Genomic DNA, 18823 nt, shown 5'->3' with positions numbered 1-18823 from the left:
ATTTCATTCCATTAGGGCAAAGCAACTGATATAGTTACATAATATGTGGATATGCACTGATCAGCTAGAAAAATTATGACCACCTACCTGATAACTGGTATGTCCCATTTAAGCACAGATAAAAGTGGCAGTGTGTCATGGCATGATGCCTTGGTAGGTCGCTGGAGGGTGTTGGCACCGAATCTGCACACAACTCACCCAATTACCATAAATTCTGTGGAGATGGTTGATGAGCTCTGATGCCTTGTGTTCAGATCTGGAACTTGCCACTGTGTTCCTTGATCCGTATCATCACACTCATGGCCTTGTGACATGGTGCTTTATCTTTTTAAAAATGCCACAGCCATTGTAAAATATGATCATCAGGAAGGGATGTATGTGGTCTGCAACCAGGATATGATACTCCTTGGCCATCATTGTGCCTAGCATGAGCTAGTTGCACTGTACCCATGGGTGCCCAGGTGAATGTTCCCCAGAACATAGTGGAGCCAGTGCCAGTTTGTCTCTCAGTACTGGTGTCAAGGAGCTGTTCCCCTGGAAAACAATGGATTCATGCCCTCCCATTGGCATGATGAAGGAGGTATTGGGATTCATCACGGCAAGCAACACTGCCACTGAACCAACATCCAGTGCTGATGCGTCATGTGCCCATGTCAGCAGTAGGTGCCAATGTGATGTTAACATTGTCACAGTCGTGGGTCAACGTCTGTGGAGACCCATCATTAGGAGTGTTCAGTCCACTGTGCCCAGCATTAAAATCTGATGTTAGTTCTGCCACAGCTCACTGTCTGTTCTTTTTTAACAATCTGCCCTGACTATAAGTCTGACATCTGTAATGAGTGGTGGCTAGCCAACCCCACAACATCTGGATGTGGTTTCACTTTGGTTTTGCCATGCGTTGAAGACAGCCACCACAGGACTGTCTGAACACTTGACAAGTTGTGCAGTTTCCAAAATGCTCATGCAGAGCCTCCAGGCCATCACAGTCTGCCCTCAGTCAGACTCAGATAGATTGCACACCTTCCCCATTCTATACACAGACAGCATGCGCACTGATACTACATGCACCGTGTTTGTGTCTGATTAGCTGTTATTCCTCATCAGGTGACGCCTCTATCACCTGGATGGGTTTATATCACTAGTACATCAGTGGTCATAATGTTCTGGCTGTTCAATGTGCCTACTATAACAGTTCCTAAACCTACTAGGCAGCTAGCTTATTAACAGTTTCTTTTGAAGAAAGGGCAACCACTGCTGTGCTATTGCTCTTTAAAAATAATAAATATGAACCAATGATGCATAAGAAATTTTAACTATTATTGCTTACAGTAAAGCACATTTCATTAAGTCAAGCAGTGTCTGTTAATTTCATTCTGAGGGCTGTTAGTCAGAAACACTACTGCAGTGCTACAGCTCATAACTTACTGTTGAGTAGATACACCAAATAGCTGCTTATAATAAGTAATCTTTATGTATGACAGACTGTTTCAGCTTAATCACCATTCTCAAGTATGTCGAGATTGATGTGATGTCCATATTGCACCATTTGTGGACTGTTTTGTAACTTTCACTGCTTCAATAAGATAATAAATGTTGTCAAACTGTTGTCACATTGTAATTCACATTTGATTTCAAAATCTTGACAACATTTACGATATTATTAAAGCAGTGACAGTTACAAAACAGTCCACTAACAATGCAGTATGGACATCACATTAATCTAGACGTACTTGAAAATGACGACTAAGCCGAAACAGTCTATTGTAAATAAAGATTACTTATTATAATCAGCTATTTGGTGTATCTACTCTAACAATCATGTCGTTATCAGACATATATTACACTGCTGGCCCTAAATAAGGAAAAAAAAACACATAACTTATGTTTCACAGTCTCCTTGATTTTTGTTGCCCATATGCTAGCTGGCAAATAAATTGCTGACATCATCCTGTGTTGTTCAGGTACAGCATTGTCATATCATAGTTTGTTGGTAAGCTGTATCAACACTGCACTGCTACCTCCATGCTGGTTGGGGGTTACTAGTGGAACCCTGCAGAAGTTATGGTTCTCCACTATATTTCATCTACTTTCTTCAACATGTTATGTTCTGGCTGTTGGTGCAAGTGGCATAATCTTTTGTATATGATCTTTGCAATGTCCTTTGCACACAACACCTCTAATGTCATTATTATCAACACTAATTTTTGTGAAATTGTAAATTCACAGCACTGTCTCCTGTAAATTTCTGGATGGCATAACAGTGAAGATGTGGTGAAGTAGTACTTTGTTTCTGCCACCACACTGCAAGTGTTACAGAGCCGCATCTGCATTTTCACTGACAAGCTCTCAGTGGTTGTTCAGGAGTACCTCCTGAGTATTTCGGTATAAGGGACCTACGGTCTTTGGTGGCTCGTTACAGAGTAATACTGTAATTACAATTTATTCAGTTTGTTACTGCAATAAAATTTTTATTTTCTTTTCTTTTCTTGTGAAAAGACCTTCACAACAGTGAAAAAACATGTAACATGTAAACACCAAAATGTACAATTCAAAACAGTGAAATAACCCTCAGATGCCAAAGTACTGTGATACAGTAGCTTTTGTTATGGGAACAACTCAAAATATTGTCTATGTACCACTCTTCCATTGCATTCAATGATCCCATATGTGAGGAGCATATCAGCCAACTCTTCATCACTAAACCTATCCATAATGCTATGAATCATTGTTACATAAAACTAACACAACTTGAAAAACAAACCCAAGACACAACTGAGCAGGCCTACTGAATGCAAGTTTGAGGAACAAGAGTAAAGTGAGCATTACTGTTGTCAAAAATAAGTGCTGTAAGTGAATGAAACAAGTTTGATTACAAAGAAGACACAAAGCACACATCATCAACATTTGCATCGTTATGCATTATTTTCAATGCAATACAGATCTGAAGCTAATCTGGGCAAGCAGCCAAACAAAATGCAATAACTCTATAATGAGCCACTAGAGACTGTAGGGCCCTTATACCAAAATACTCAAATGGTATCTCTGAAAGTTTATTGGTGGAGTTCTAGTTCGCCCTGTATATTGTCTACAGATGTTGACAGTGAGTTGAAACATTCAGACCACTGCAAATAAATTGCTTACAAACATTTCAAAATTTTATTTTTGTGGGGGTCCACAGCCTTAACATATTTTGAGAATGAAAACATGGTCATAGTAGGCTGTATTCTTTTTATTACCCATGCAATTGGCCAATTTCAATTGTGGGTCATTTCTGAGCACATATCTTAAGCTTCCAGCTTCATTTAACATTCTGATACATCACTGGTACAATCAAATGTATTGCAACTCAGACTCCATTCATAGATACTCACTATGGCATGGAATATACTCACAGATAATTGTCACTAATTGTGGCAAATATTGTAAACCTATTCTGGAGGCAAGTTACACTCTTCTAACTGCATTGTTCACAGCATAAGCTATTTCACATTATACATAATTTAATTGGATGGATAAAAAAATCTACTCACCAAGTGGGGGCAGGAAAACACACATATAAAAGGTATTACATATGCAAGCTGTTGGAGTCAGTGGCTCATTCTTCTGGCAGAAGGGTTGAAGGAGAAGGAAGAGGGGTGAAGCAAAAGGACTGGTGAGGTTCAGAAAAGTCACTCAGAACCCCAGGTCTGGAGAGACCTACCAGATGGGTTAAGAAGAAAAGACTGACTGTTGGAGATGGCACCGGGTGAGATTAGGAAACCTGAGAACTTAAAGGTGAAAGAAAGGGTAATATGCAAGGCAGAGCTTACTGCTAAGACATTGTGCATGAGTTAATAAGAGTGAAAATCAAATGTATTATATATAATAGAGGTGTCAGGGGGGACAGTGAAAACAGACAGATCAGAAAATGGAAGATGTAGAAAACTAAAATCGAATGAAGAAAGTTGTAGTTACTGTGAAGGAATGCTGAGACAGAAGAAACTAATGTAAATTAAGGCTATGTGGGTGGCAAGAATCAAGGATATGTTGTCGCATCAGATCCCACCTGTGGAGTTCTGACAAACTGGGGGAGGAATCCAGGTTACACATATGGTGAAACAGGCACCAAGGTCATCATGACTGTCATGTTGTTGTGCATTATTTGCAACAGGATATTGTGTGTTGCCAGTATACACCCTCTGTCTATGCCCATTCATTCTAATTGATAACTTGACAGTAATCCTGCCAATGTGAAAGGCCAAAACAATGTTTACATAAGAGCTAGCGTACAATGTGTCACTTCACAGGTGACTCTCCCTTTGATAATATACAATATACAAGTACGTTTTGCCAGTTGCAGGGCTGGTATAGGTGGTGGTAGGAGGGTGCATATAGAAGACCTTGCAGTGGGGACAGTCATAGCAGTAGGAGCCATAGGCTATGAAAATGGGTGCAGAAGGAGAATAGGGTCTATCAAGGATATTGTAGAGATTGTGAGGGTGACAAAAAGCTATTCTAGGTGTGATGGACAAAATCTCAGACAGAATGGACCTGATTTCAGGGAATGATTTAAGGAAGTCATGGCCTTGTTGAAGTGGCTGATTAATACATTCAATACCAGGATAATGCAGGGTGACAAGTGGTGTACTCCTACGATTTTTTTTTTTTTTTTTTTTTTTTTTTTTTTTTTGCTGAGGAATCAAAAGTACTAGGATTGGATGTGACGGCTCCAGAACTCTGCTTTTGAACTAGGCTGGTGGGATAATTATGTCCAGTGAAGGCTGAGGTGATAATGGTGGTCTGCTTCTGAACAAATATGTTTGCCTCGAATACCAAAGCTGTATGGGAGGGAACGTTTGACATGGAAAGGATGGAAATTGTCAAAATGTAAGTACTGTTGTTCATTAATAGGTTTAATGTGGACAGAAGTGTGTTGCTGGCCTTAGGTGAGGATGAGATCAACATCAAGGAAAGTGGCATAGGATTCAGAATAGGATCATGTGAAATTTAAGTGAGAGAATGTGTCAGCCTCACCATGAGTGAAATGGCAAAAATGTCATCAATGTATCTAAACCAAACCAGGGGCTGGAGGCTTATGGATCCCAGTGAAGCCCTCTCCAGGTGACCCATGACAAGATTAGCATAGGAAGGAGCCATCCTAGTTACCCAGAGCCATACCCCTGATCTGTTTGTATGTCTGACCCTCAAAGGTGAAGTAACTGTTAAGAATAAAGTTGGTTGAGGTGAGCAGGAAGAATGCAAAGGAGAGCCACCTGTGAAACAACACGTCATATATCAGCTGTTTTGTAAACACAGGTTGGCCTGTTACATCAGCATGACTATCGCCAAATTATCAGTTAGGATGAGTGGGCATAGGCCGAGGGGGTATACTGGCAACACACAATATCCTGTTGCAGATCATGCCCTATAACATGACAGTCATGACCTTGGTGCCTGTTTCACCATTCGTGCAATCTGGATTCTTCACCCAGACACCAGTTTCTCAGAATTCCGCAGATGGGAAATGATGTTATGACATATCCTTGTTCTCGCCACCTACCTGGCCTTAATGTATGTTAATTTCTTTGGTCTCAGCATTTCTTCATACGAGCTATTCCTTTCTTCACACCATGTAAGTTTTCTACATCCTTCATTTTCTGACCTGTCCATTTTTCACCATTCTCCTCCTACCTCCATCATGTACAATGCAGTTAGCTTTTCACTCTCATGAACTCATGCGCAATGTTTTAGCAGTAATCTCTGTCTTGCATATTACCTTTTCTTCAACCTTTAAGCTCTCAGGTTTTCAAATTTTGCCCAGTACAGTCTCCAACAATCAGTCTGTCCTTCTCATCCCATCTGGTATGTCTCCTCTGATCTGGGGTTCTGAGTGACTTTTCTGAACTTTGCCCTTTATTCTACACCTCACCAGTCCTTTAGTTTCATTCCTCTCCCTTCCCCTTCAACCCTTCTGTCAGAAGAAGGAGCCACTGGCTCCAAAAGCTTGCATACATAATAACTTTTACAAGTGTGTTTTCCTGCACCTTCTTGGTGAGTAGATTTTTTACCTATGAAATTACATTATGTTTTCAAAAACTTATTACTTTCATTGAAATATTTCCCATTCCCATTATACAGTCAGATATGGTGAGCTTGGTGGTTCATTGTCACAACATTTCCATAATTAAAGTTTTTATATTTTGCACGACTGCTTGGATGTACAGCACATCAGTGTAATGATTTTTAGTGCCAGTATAGCAGTACTTCATAGACACTGTAGAATTTAACTACTTAATTCTACCTATTTCATGATGTGGCTGATTATTAGAAGTCAGAACTCATTATGAACTTACATGTCTGTCATGACTTATACGATTTTATATTTTTATATGTTGTAATACCAGAGGTACAAGTCTCGCATGTTTCTTTCCATTATTAATGAAGATTAGCAAGTCATTTTAGCTGAGAGTTTTCCAAACATGGTGGCTCTGCTATCTTTGTGAAAGAACAAATGAGGTTCTGTGATGTCAGTAAAAGTTATATTGACTCAATTGAAAAAGACTTTGAGCTTTCCATTACCAAACTGCCAGAGCTAATTTCATGGTTATTAACATATACAGAGCACCAAGTGGAAACCTGTCAGTCTTCATGAATAAACTAGAGGTTCTGTTGAACAAGATCAGTACACTAAATATGAAGATAGTGCTTTGTGGGGATTTCAATATTGATGTTTCAAAAGACAGTAGCAGCAGAGATGTTTTGATAAATATGAGCAACACATTCAATATGGTCCCCACAATACATTGTCCAACAAGATTAACAGAATGCACAAATTCCATTATTGACCAAATATTCATCCCAGAAACAACTTACAGATTCACAAGCAGAGTACTGAGCATGGGTTATAGTGATCATGAGGCACAGCTGCTGAGTATAGAAATGCCAACAAGTAGTATCAGTTCCGGAAAAGTAGTTGAAAAAAGAACCTTTTCTGAAGATAACATTACTGGCGAAGGAAAACTGGGAAAACATCGCCACTCAGAACAATGTTGCTAGCATGTACATGAGTTTTCAGAGCATCTTTGTTCACTATTTTAATGTAGCATTTCCAAAAGTAGTATAAACAGTAAAACCTAAAAATAATAAGCAATGGGTAACTAAAGGCATAAAAATTTCCAGTGAGAAAAACAGATTTTTGCAGTACTCTTGTAAGAAATATAGAGTAACCCAAGAATTCACAGATTATTCAAAAGCCTACAAAAGAATCTATGGTAGAGTAGTCAAAGAGGCAAAAATTATGTGGAATGACAATATGATAAGAAGCTCATCTAACAAAATGAGATCTATGTGGAGAGTTATAAAGAAAGAAACTTGTAGTTCAGTGCCAAAGAAAAAGAATGTATCATTAACACTAGAAGGCTCAAAAGTCACATACCCAAATTCAGTTGTGGAAAAATTCAATGAATACTTCACCTCACTAGCTGAAGACCTCATTCAAGTACACTGTCAAGGACCAGTCCCAAGTTTCTCCAGCAAGTCAGTGACCTTCAATGCTTCTATGTATGTGTATGAAACAAACCCCAATGAATTTATAAGTAAAATTAAATCATTAAGCAATAAAATGTCAAGTGGTCTTGATGAAGTACCTGATTTCATATTAAAAGCATGTGCTCACCACATAGCAAATCAATTGGCAAATATTATCAACTTCTCTTTAAAAACTGGTGTGTTCCCAGATATTTTTAAAATAGCAAAAGTTTCACCACTTCTAAAAAAAAGGTTCTTCTGAAAAAATATCAAACTACCGACCCATGTCACAGTTAAGTTCCTTCTCAAAAATTCTAGAAAAACTCTTCTATGACAGGCTTTTAAGTTTCATAAATAAATATGCACCTCTTACAGTACAACAACATGGTTTTAGAAAGTCTAAATCTACACAGACAGCAATTTTCGAATTCTTAGACTGCATTTTAAAATCCCTTGATCAACATAAATTAGCTGCAGGTATTTTTCTAGATCTATCAAAAGCCTTCGATGTCCTGGACCATAACATTCTGCTCGAAAAATTAGAAAGACAAGGAGTAAGAGGTGTAGCACATAGCTGGTTGTGTTCATACCTAAAAAACCGCAAGCAGAAAGTATCACTTCAGTATGAATTCAACAAAATGAATAAAATAAGAAACAACTCCTTTCTTTCTAGGGAATTACCAATAAAATATGGTGTACCACAGGGCTTAATCCTAGGCCCACTACTCTTCTTGATTTATGTGGACGACTTAGTTGAATATATGAGTCCCACAAAAACTATCCTGTTTGCCGATGACACCAGCATTTTGCTCACTGGATCCAGTCCAGAAACTTTGTGGTCCACAGCAGAAAGTTCTATGAAAAGACTCTCTGAGTGGTTCACAAAAAAACAAACTCATTATAAATACTGAAAAAACTGTGTGTGTCGATTTTCATTTAATTCCTCCAACTAATCAAATGTCTATTGGAGCCCAATTAAAAAATGATCCCCTAGAAAATGTAAGTGTCACAAAATTCTTGGGTCTTTGGGTTAAGCAAGACTTAAGGGTCACACATATAAATAACTTGTGTAGAAAACTATCTTCTGTGTGCTATGGCCTAAGAATTTTAAAGGCTACAACAAGCAAAACATCAGTACTGCAGGCATACTATGCACAGTTCCACTCACAAATCCGATATGGGATCATTTTCTGGGGATACTCAACTCAAAGTGTAAAGGTTTTTAGAATGCAAAAACGAGCTTTAAGAATAATTTGTGGCCTTAAACAGATGGAGTCGTGTAAATCCCATTTTACTGAGATTGGTGTTCTAAATGTTCCAAGTTTGTTCATTTATGAAACCATCTTGTTCACTAGGGACTACCCCTTGAAAACAGGCAAACTGTTGCAGAACAAATGTGTACACAACTATAGTACCAGAAGGGAATAAATTATACATCATAAATATCACAGAACAACCACCTATAAGAGGAGCATAAATAACATTGGTGTAATACTACACAATAAGATACCAGAGGAAATAAAAACTACTACTCATCCAATATTTAAAGCTAAACTAAAGGCATTTCTAATAAAGCAGTGTTTCTATTCTATCAGATAATTTCTGAATAAGTAACGAAATTAACTGTAGTAGGCGCCTAATTTTAATTGCTAATACCATGTATTATTGTAACTTATCTTTGACCTGTCCAATATCAATTGTACAATTTGTGCTATATGATAAAACTGGACCAATAAAAAATCAAATCAAATTGAAACACATCTCTGCATTAGGTTTATATGTGCACATTCTGAACTTACACCCAACTTGTAGCACTGTCAAACTCAACAATTACTCACCAACAACACTACATTGCATACTACTGGGCCTACTCTCCCTCCCATAACATGAGTATTGTCAATAGCACACAGCCAGAACTTTAAATTATGATTATATTTACTTCACCACTCATACTAATGGAGGTTTTCTTGGCTTGGTAGCCTTGTAACGCCATCTATGCAATCCTAGCTTACTGAACACAGCACTTCACCTTATGTTAAGGCCACTTGTGCTTGGTTATGGGGGGGGGGGGGGGGGGGGGTGTTTGAGGAGGGACCAACAGATCACGGATCATGAACAATACAGTGAAGAGTTTGTCAATAGCAATGGCTACTATCTACTTGTGACAGAAAGTTGAGCGTCTGTCATGGAAGAAATAATGCACGAAATGTGGGTGATTGAAGCGGGGACAGAGTTTGTCAATAGGAATGGCTACTATCTACTTGTGACAGAAAGTTGAGTGTCTGTCATGGAAGAAATAATGCATGAAATCAGGGTGATTGAAGTGGGGACAGAAAACAAGCCATCATAGCAATAATCATTTGTCACATTCATTTTAACAGTAATAAATTTTTAGGACATCTAAATGCTGTGGACAATGAAAACAATTATAGATATCAAATGGAACCCTTCTGCACAAATGCATTTCCACCTGAGTTTTCTGTCACAAAGTAGTAATAATCTACAAGAATAAAAAGGGTTTCCTCTCCTGTAATGGCACCACTGTCCCCTATGTGAGGAAACAACCAAGCTTGGAACAAGTTCAGTTTAACACAAGTAAACTGGATGTGTATCTGAATTGCCCTGAATTTGCTACAGTACAGAGTATAGAGGCAGATAGGTACAGAAAAACACTCTGAGACAATCAGAACTACTTATTTGCTTCTGAGCACTGTTAGCAGTAGATAATATTTTCCCACATTGGTAGATGAAGTGGAGTTTCCTACTGCCTGAAACCATAGTTACTTCAGTAGGTGCAATATCAGTTCTCAGTCATTTGGTTGTTTAATTGCATCCCATTTAGTTACATTTTTCTTCCCTGAAAAGCTGTATTAATTTTTATTTTGTTTATAGTTTTCTGCAATATTAGATTAGTGTGTGATGCAGATAATATGCAGATTTCACATTTTCAGAATTTGGTAGTGTGGTCTGAGGTTGTCAGAAGCACCACTTTCATCTATAGGAAAGGTGGTTTGTGTTTAATATTCTATCAGTGTCATAGTCAACAGAGACTGAGTTCATTCCTATGTAGGGCAAGAATGAGAGAAGACACCAGGCCATGTCTTTTTCAAAGAAACCATTTGGCATAAATTATATGAGAAAACTGTGGATAATCATAACTGGATATCTAGCTGAATGTTTGAGGCCCACTTTTCAGCAGTGCGACCACAAATAGCTATAAAATGCATTGATTACAATTTGAAGCCTTTATGCTCCTGTTTAGAATGCAATTGTGTAAAAGTGTTTAACCTTTTTCTGCATTTCACACCTTGTGCTAGGTGATAAAGTTCACAGGCAATTGGATGTTTGTGCATGTGCAACCATGTTTTTAAAAATAAGAATGCAGCATGCCCAAAAAATGTGTTTCCCCTATTAACAGTTTTACTGGGTAAATTGAAAGCAAGTAACCACACATTAGAAATGTTTCTCAGTTGCAGCTCTCTCTCTCAGTGACAACAGTCCCTAAAGACACAACCTCAGTGATGTAAATCAAACTGAAATGAATAATTTCTCCCAAGCTTCCCATGTATACACTTCAAAATTCCAATATGTTGCAGTCTGGTATGTAATCCTGTAGTCACTATAATTTAGTAATATTCTATGTATGTACAGTGCAACAATAATGCCTTTTGTACTGTTCACACATCGTGTTATGATGACATATCAAATAATATAATAAAATTGCAACTTCATTCTCTATTACTCTAATGTCCCCCATGAACCACGTACCTGGTTGAGGTGGGGTGGCCCTTGCATGCTTCAACAATACTCAACAAAACCCATGCTGTATATGGAACCACTAAACAGGAGTATCTGTGAAGGGGCCAAACAAACACGTGGTTACTGAATAGTGGCAGCAGCGTTTTCAGTAACTGTAAAGGCAACAGTGTGGATTTGGCCTTGCAGCATTTGCCAATATAGCTTTGTTGTGCTGGTTCTGCAAACAGCTGTAAGCAAGGGGAAACTACAGCCATGATTTTTCCCGAGGACATGCAGCTCTACCTGTATGGTTTAATGATGGCATCTTCTTCTATGAAGTATTCTGGAGTTAAATAGTCCCCCATTATGATATCCGAGTGGGGACTAGTTAAGAGAATGTTGTCATCAGGAGAGAAAATACTGGCATTTTACAGGTTGGAGTGTAGAATATTAGCTCCCTTAATCAGGCACGTATGCTAGAGAATTTAAAAACGGAAACTGATAGGTAGAAGTTAGATACAGTGCGAATTAGTGAAGTGTGGTGGCAGGTAAGCTACTATGAACAGCCTAGTGAATGCATTATTACAATCATGATAGACACAAAGCCAATGCCCACCACAGTAGTAAAGTTTATATGCCAGCTATCTCTACAGAACAGATTAAAAGAAGGTTTGATGATGTAAAAGAAATTATTCAGATAATTAAGGGGAAAAAAATTTAATGGGAATGGGTGACTGGAGTCTGATATTAGGAAAAGAAAGAGAAAGAAAATAGTAGAGCATGGACTGTGGAAAAGGAATGAAAGTGGAAGCTGCCTGGTAGAATTTTGCACAAAGCTGAATTTGATCATTGCTAATATTTGGCTTAAAATCATGAAAGGAAGTGGCATACAGGACAGAGAGCCACAGGAGTTTTTCAAAATCAGATTTTAAATTCCAAAATATTTCCAGGGGCAGACAGTTATTAAGGCAACAGTGGACCTTCAGTCCTGACAACTGTTTGGAACAATTAGAGATACCTCTGCCATTTCCAAACAAATGCCTTATTTTAGGGCAATTGAAGACAATAAATTTGAGTGACATGGATCAATATACCTAAGTAAAGATATTTCTCCAATGTGCAAATGTCAAAAATGTTAGCCTCAAAACACAAACCATCCTCAACGACATTTTCATACCGAGTACTTAGAAAACTACTATTGTTATTTTTACAATTATTATTGGTAGCACACTCTTTAGTGGTTTCTCATTATCTTAATTGTGACAATACTTTGACAAGCTTTAGAATGTTCTGTGCTGTCAGAACTGACTGGAAGCTACTCCATTCCCTATTTATGTTTTGATTACCCAAAATTTTGTTCATCAGAGTTATATACTGAGATGATTATTTCATTTTAAAAGCATTTGTCTTACAGAATGTCATTTGTAACAATTAACCAAGCGTATAGACTAATTCCACTAAACCCTTGATCTTTCCATCATGTAACAGTGTGGTACAGTTAGCTGAGAAAAGCTGTTTTACCTTCTTTACCTATCCTTTTGACAGTTTTTACATTATTTGATATTAATTTATTTGAATTTTGTGTTGTTTCCCTGCGGCGAACAGGAAAGTGGTTGGACAATTTACGATGGCACAGTTCTTCATGCTACTGAGAAGGCCAGAGCACAATCTTCCGTTGTGCCAATATTGGTGCACAACCACCATCCATGGCTACATAGTTCATATTTTTGCCGCCCCATCTGATTCTTATCATCCTGTTGTGGAATCAATGCTATCCTTTCTCTATTCTTCTCCCTAAGAAGGGTAGTTTATGCTAAACCCTTTTGGCTGTATCAGTTCTGCTGTCTCATCTTTACACCCAAAATTTTAGTGTATGACTCCTCACTCGCTGCAGTGTCCAGTTAGTACGCTTGTCTTGTACTCTTGCTGTTGAACTCCTTTAATCAATAAGCCACTAAACTTACTATTTTGAATCGTGGTTACCTTGGGATCTATTTGCACTGTCTTTTAATGCTAAAACCAAAATTACCCCCCTCATATGGGGAAATCTACTTATTCTTCATAAGTTATTTTATTATAGCTGTACTTAACCACTATTATTTTAGAGTGTAAGTTCCTGGCATTCTAATGCCATTAATCACCTCCTTGTACCCAGCAATTAGAATTTTTTCTATTATTCTGAATGGAGATGTGCCATGTAGCATAAGGAAAGATTTTGTACTTCTATATTTCACACAGTTTGACGTAGATAAGGTTTCCATGTGTTTTATGATACACTATCTCTTCAACCTGCTAACTGAATTCTGCATGTTACTGAAATTGTATTAGTATTTTTTGCCCTGTGGAACTTCATGACTGCTACCTGTAAATAATAGATGGAAGATGTAGCAAGATTTTACTGTGTTAACCCTTTTTAAATGTATTTAATCTAGTTCTAACCCAAGCCAGGTGTTAAAAGATTTGCGGATGGCTGATTTATTGTGTCTGTCACCTAAATACATTGATTATCATAGAATTAAGTATTTGTTGTGTTAATAATCCATTTTATATTTTGGCATAACGTGGCAATGAGATTAATATTTGCCAGACAGCACAATCAGCTATACACTTCTACGGGCATCTGCAAATCTCTTTAAAGATCATGCTGATTAAGATCCATCAGCACCTATTCTTTTACTACACCAAGTTTAGCACTGTAACCATAAACTATTAAGAGAACTTGTTTTGATTTATCAACATCCATTGCATTATTTTACTGTAATCATTATTTTACAATCCTATGATGATTTCAATTGCTATGAACAATCTGATTTACTAAGCATATTACATCACTGCACAAAATTTGAATATTTTGCTATTTACATATTTGATGAAATATGATAAACATGATTACACATAAGGCATCTCTCGCACTACATGAAAACAATTGTAAAAGATCACTCCCAGAGCATTAAGCCCCAATAAGTGTCACACCCTCACTATCTTGGATGTTATGAAAGAGGGAAGGCTTGTACAGGGCACCGAGTCAGTTAGGGTCATCAGGTGTAATTTATTGCAAATTTATTCAGACTACAAAAGTTTCTTTCATGCATGTAGCTGCAACCACATTACACGCTTGAAACATAGTATTAGTTCTCGAAGAGACTATGTGACCAACAGGGCTGTCCCTTCAGGACACAAGTCATTCTTTCTGGTAAAAGCCATTGACCGGGTATGCTTCTAGCCCTCTGCTGGACGCACTAAAGGTGCCACTGCCACCGATCAGCCAATGGGAGGCCTGATAAAACTGTCATGTGGTTGCTACTGGCTGCCTCCTGGGGAGCAGAATGAAGTCACTTTGGTCTCTTGTGATCCAGCTTCCAGACAGAGCACAAGTCCTCAGTTTCCTTCCAGCTTTCTGACAGAGCAGACAGCCTTGTGCCATCTGCCTCTGTCCCTGCTGTCACTGACCAGCCACCAATTAGTTCAAATGAACCAGTTTTCTCTCTCCTTCCTATTTCCGTACTTTGCAAACATCCAGACTAGTGGACGCCTCTACAGTCCAGCCTGGAGGAGCCCTCATGTGCTCTGAATAGTTTCAGAATATACCACAAGTTTATTTTAATCATCTGTTTTCACATCAAACCAGACTTCCTTCAGGCACTCAACCCAGCCCTCTCCCATCCTTGATACAGGCCACCTCCATGTTGCATGTTGTCTGTACACTCCATTTGAATGTTGCAGTGACAATGACATGACAACATGATCAGAATATGCAAGAATTTACTGGTCCCACCATACAAAGGAGCAATGACTGGGTTTGGATCCAGGAAGCTATTGTCCACTCAGGAACAGGAGGTGGTGGTTTTGTGAGGAGGAGAGAATAGCAAATGTTCAGCACAGTCTACCATCACATTGTAGTTAGTGGCTGGCTATGAATAGATCATTTGTTCATTTCCTGTCTTCGGCAATTATTTAACATTTGTGGTTTCCATACACTTCATGTACAAATAATTATGAGCACACACTTAAGGTGGGAAGTTCATTTCCATGTGTACTTTTATGTGAGCTTAATAAACATTCTCTCAGCATTAAGTGATAGTTTCAGGGCTATTATTTTTCACAATATACATATAACTGGCATAGTGGATAGCATTAGAAGTAACATGAGGCTTTTTGCCATTACACACAAAGGTGCAATGCTAGAAAACTGTAATGAAATTGAGAGAGACCAGCAGAAAATCAATATTTGGTGCACGGATTGACAGTTGAGCTTAACACAAACAAATGTAATGTATTGTACATAAATAGGCAGAAATACCAATTATTGTATGATTACACAATTGCAGGACAATCACTGGAATCCACCTTAATATCTATGGCTATATGTACTGATCAATTTAAATGGAAAAAACTACATAAAACTAATTGCAGGTAAGGCAGTTGCCAGGTTGGGGTACATTCAAAGAATCCTCAGGAAGGATAATAAACTGAAAACAGAGATGGTTTACAAAACCCTCTTCAACCAATTCTTGAATCTTGCATTTCAGTCTGTGATTCATAGAAGATAGGATTGGTGGAGGAAATAGATGCAAAAAAGGAGTGTTCAATAAGTAATGCAATACAGTTTAATTTCAGTTTTAAAAAAATGCAGAATTTGTTCTCCGTCTTACAACTTGCCAGATCAAAATTATAAGGGACAACAGTAATTATGAAATTTGCTTTTAAAAAAAGACCAATTATGCAAGGAAAAATAACTTTTTATTTCCTTCAAGTGGAGGACAAACAATAAGATATTAGAACATACATCCGCTAACATGCAACAATATTCACCAACAGTTTTTCAGTTAAATATTATTCATTAACCTCAGTCACATAAAAAAGTATAAAATACAAATTATGTTTAGTGTATTTAACATTTGTACTGTTATAAATTCTATAATATAGTGTGAATATCTATTCAAAAACTCTTCACTAGTGGATGGCCAAAGCCTTGAGTATTATACATTTCACTTACGAAAACACAAAAATATTACACTGGACTGAATGTTATACAGATTCTTCAACCTTGAAAACAAGGATTTTTCAGTCTCTGAGACTGCAGCTTTCTTTACATTCTTTTTCCTAAACTACTGTATGAAAATATATAGTAGCTCCGTACCTTACAATTCACAAAATTACAAATGTGAGCCAGAGCCTTCAAATAGTTTTTTTTAAATTACTATAACATTTGACAGTAATAGATTTCTCTAACTTCAGATCTGACACCTGTAAATTGGCATTAAGTCTCATAAATCACGTCAGTTACATGCTATGGTAGTTGCTAACATTAGAAAAACTACAGTGACATCCTACCAAACAGCAGTCAACTTTCAGTTTCCAGTCACAGCAAATGGAAGCTATTAAGAAACAGTATACAACTAGACCAGCAAGCATGTTGTTAAATCCTGTGCTGAAAATAGCTGATGCTTTTCCCCCCTACCGGTTATGATTTGCTTTACATCAGTGACCTTTATCCGATCTATGAGAGCACTGCAGTAGTACTTTTCTCAGTGAAAGATCCGAAACATAAAATGTTTGTGAAATGTACGGGTATGTGGTACTTGAGCAGCAGCAAAGAGACTGTACACTACACAAAAACATTTAAACCTTTTGAACAACGGAGACAAAATATGCTTACAGTATCTAAAAATGAATTCAATTGAATAGTAATGGCCTATGTGAAATATATAAATTATGGACCAACTGTCCTCAGACAGGTGTGGTAACGCACGCGCACGCGCACCCTGGTGTAACAACGAAATAAAAAGTTCACGGGAGCTAACACCATGCATAAACTCTCAATAAAACTAATAACTTGCAACAAGTTGTCTATGTAACATGTAAGCATAAACCACAAGCAAACATATTATCTGCTAATTATGTTTTGAGAGTTTGACATTGAAAGCAAAGAAAATGGTTTTTATATGTTTTTTGGCTTATTTACCAGTAAGTCAATTGTAAATTTCATTTATTTCCAGATAAATGTGCAATCCCAGCCACAAGATTTAACAACTACCAGCTGCCGAATATGTCTCGACATCTTAATCATTCAACAGCCATTACAGTGTTTGCTAACAGTAGACAGTGTTAAAAATATCTGCAATTTAAAGTACATACATTGAACTGTTATAAAGTGGTCCATTTGCCTATTTACTAACACGCATTTGCATTGGTCAAGAAACAATGAAACAGCTGCCCAAAGTAGTTTTGCAATATGTCATTCACAATTTGTTTGAATTCTTACAATGTATCCTGGATTAAAATAAAAAACCTGTGCTGAAGATCAACAAATACAAGGTACAAGTTTCTTCAAACAACTGACTTTTTCGAATGACTTTACATAGAGCTAGTCTCAGACACTGTACATATTACACCTGTCACACGAAAACAAAGACATACCATTTAAAGGAAAACGAGTGCTAAGACTTCATTCATCAATAGAGACATGCAAGGTAAACTACACAATTTATTTCTATATCGATCTACAAACGATTTTCACAAAAAAGATAAATTATTCATAGAAGTTCTGACTGTTACAAACCAGCAACAAAGGGAATGAGATACACTAAAACAAATTATAACTTAATTTCTCAGATTTCTTTAAAAGTTTCTTGCTGCAGCATCTACTTGCCCAGTATTACGTTTAATTCACCCACAACAGTCTTCATTCACCAACAATAATTCTCCTTATATATAATGCTATATTATAGTGTAACAGCCACAAAATGAGAAGAATTAAAAATTCAAAAAAACAATATTAGATAAAAACACTTTAATACGGCACTTTATGAAATATTTAGGACAACAAATAAGTCACAAAACACCTACTACAGTACAAGGAAATCTTAGGTGGAATGTAACTGACAATGGCAAAGTACCACTTATCTGGAAAGACAGTGCTCACCGGGAGATACAAATGCAAGTAATGATCATTTCCAAAGCTTCAGATTTCAATTCTTTTCAAGACCAGGAAATTTAAACCTTTAAATGTACTCCCACTCCTGGAAATGATGAATTACATGTTCCAGTGTAAGCCGACAAGGGTGGAAGTTGGGACAAGTAAAAGGAGAAAGGGAGGAGGGAGGAGGGAGGTATGCTGGAGTGTGAGAAGTTACTTAGAATTATCACGGAAAGAAGAGAAAGCAGGGTGAGACAGGAATAAAGAGGCAGCTAGCAATAGGAGGGGAAGAAAGTGGCACTTTTAAACACACATACAGAAAGAGAACCACACAAAAAACATGAACAAAACAGTGAATGGAAAGAAGTCTAAGGATGAGAGGAAGTGGTATCGGTCAGAATGTAAACAATAAAAGATGGTGAAAAAGGACTAAAATTATGTAGAGCTTACAGCAAGATCAAAAAGTGGAATCTGTCAAGTAAAATAATGCAGTACAGGAGCAAGGATACAGAAGTGGAAAGAGCAGGCAGCAAGGAACTGGTGAAGGTTCAAACCCAGGAGAATTTTAGACTCACATGACGCAATGTAGAGATAATCACACACTAGAATCTCCCAATAATCACCCCCTGTCCCCCCCCTCCCCCAATTAACTTAGTAGCA

The 18823-nt window shown here is 37.6% G+C and overlaps 1 protein-coding gene across 1 annotated transcript in view; it reads right to left on the bottom strand.

The window, feature by feature from the left end:
- The window catches only part of LOC126297401 (ras-related protein Rab-31), a 443067-nt gene that overhangs the window by 358452 nt on the left and 65792 nt on the right, over positions 1-18823 (bottom strand). The gene's annotated exons all lie outside the window — the stretch shown is intronic.

Source organism: Schistocerca gregaria, chromosome X (genome assembly GCF_023897955.1).
Source record: "Schistocerca gregaria isolate iqSchGreg1 chromosome X, iqSchGreg1.2, whole genome shotgun sequence".
Lineage (NCBI taxonomy): Eukaryota > Metazoa > Arthropoda > Insecta > Orthoptera > Acrididae > Schistocerca > Schistocerca gregaria.
Note: the sequence above shows the minus strand (reverse complement) of the source record. Positions and strands in the feature narration are given on the sequence as shown.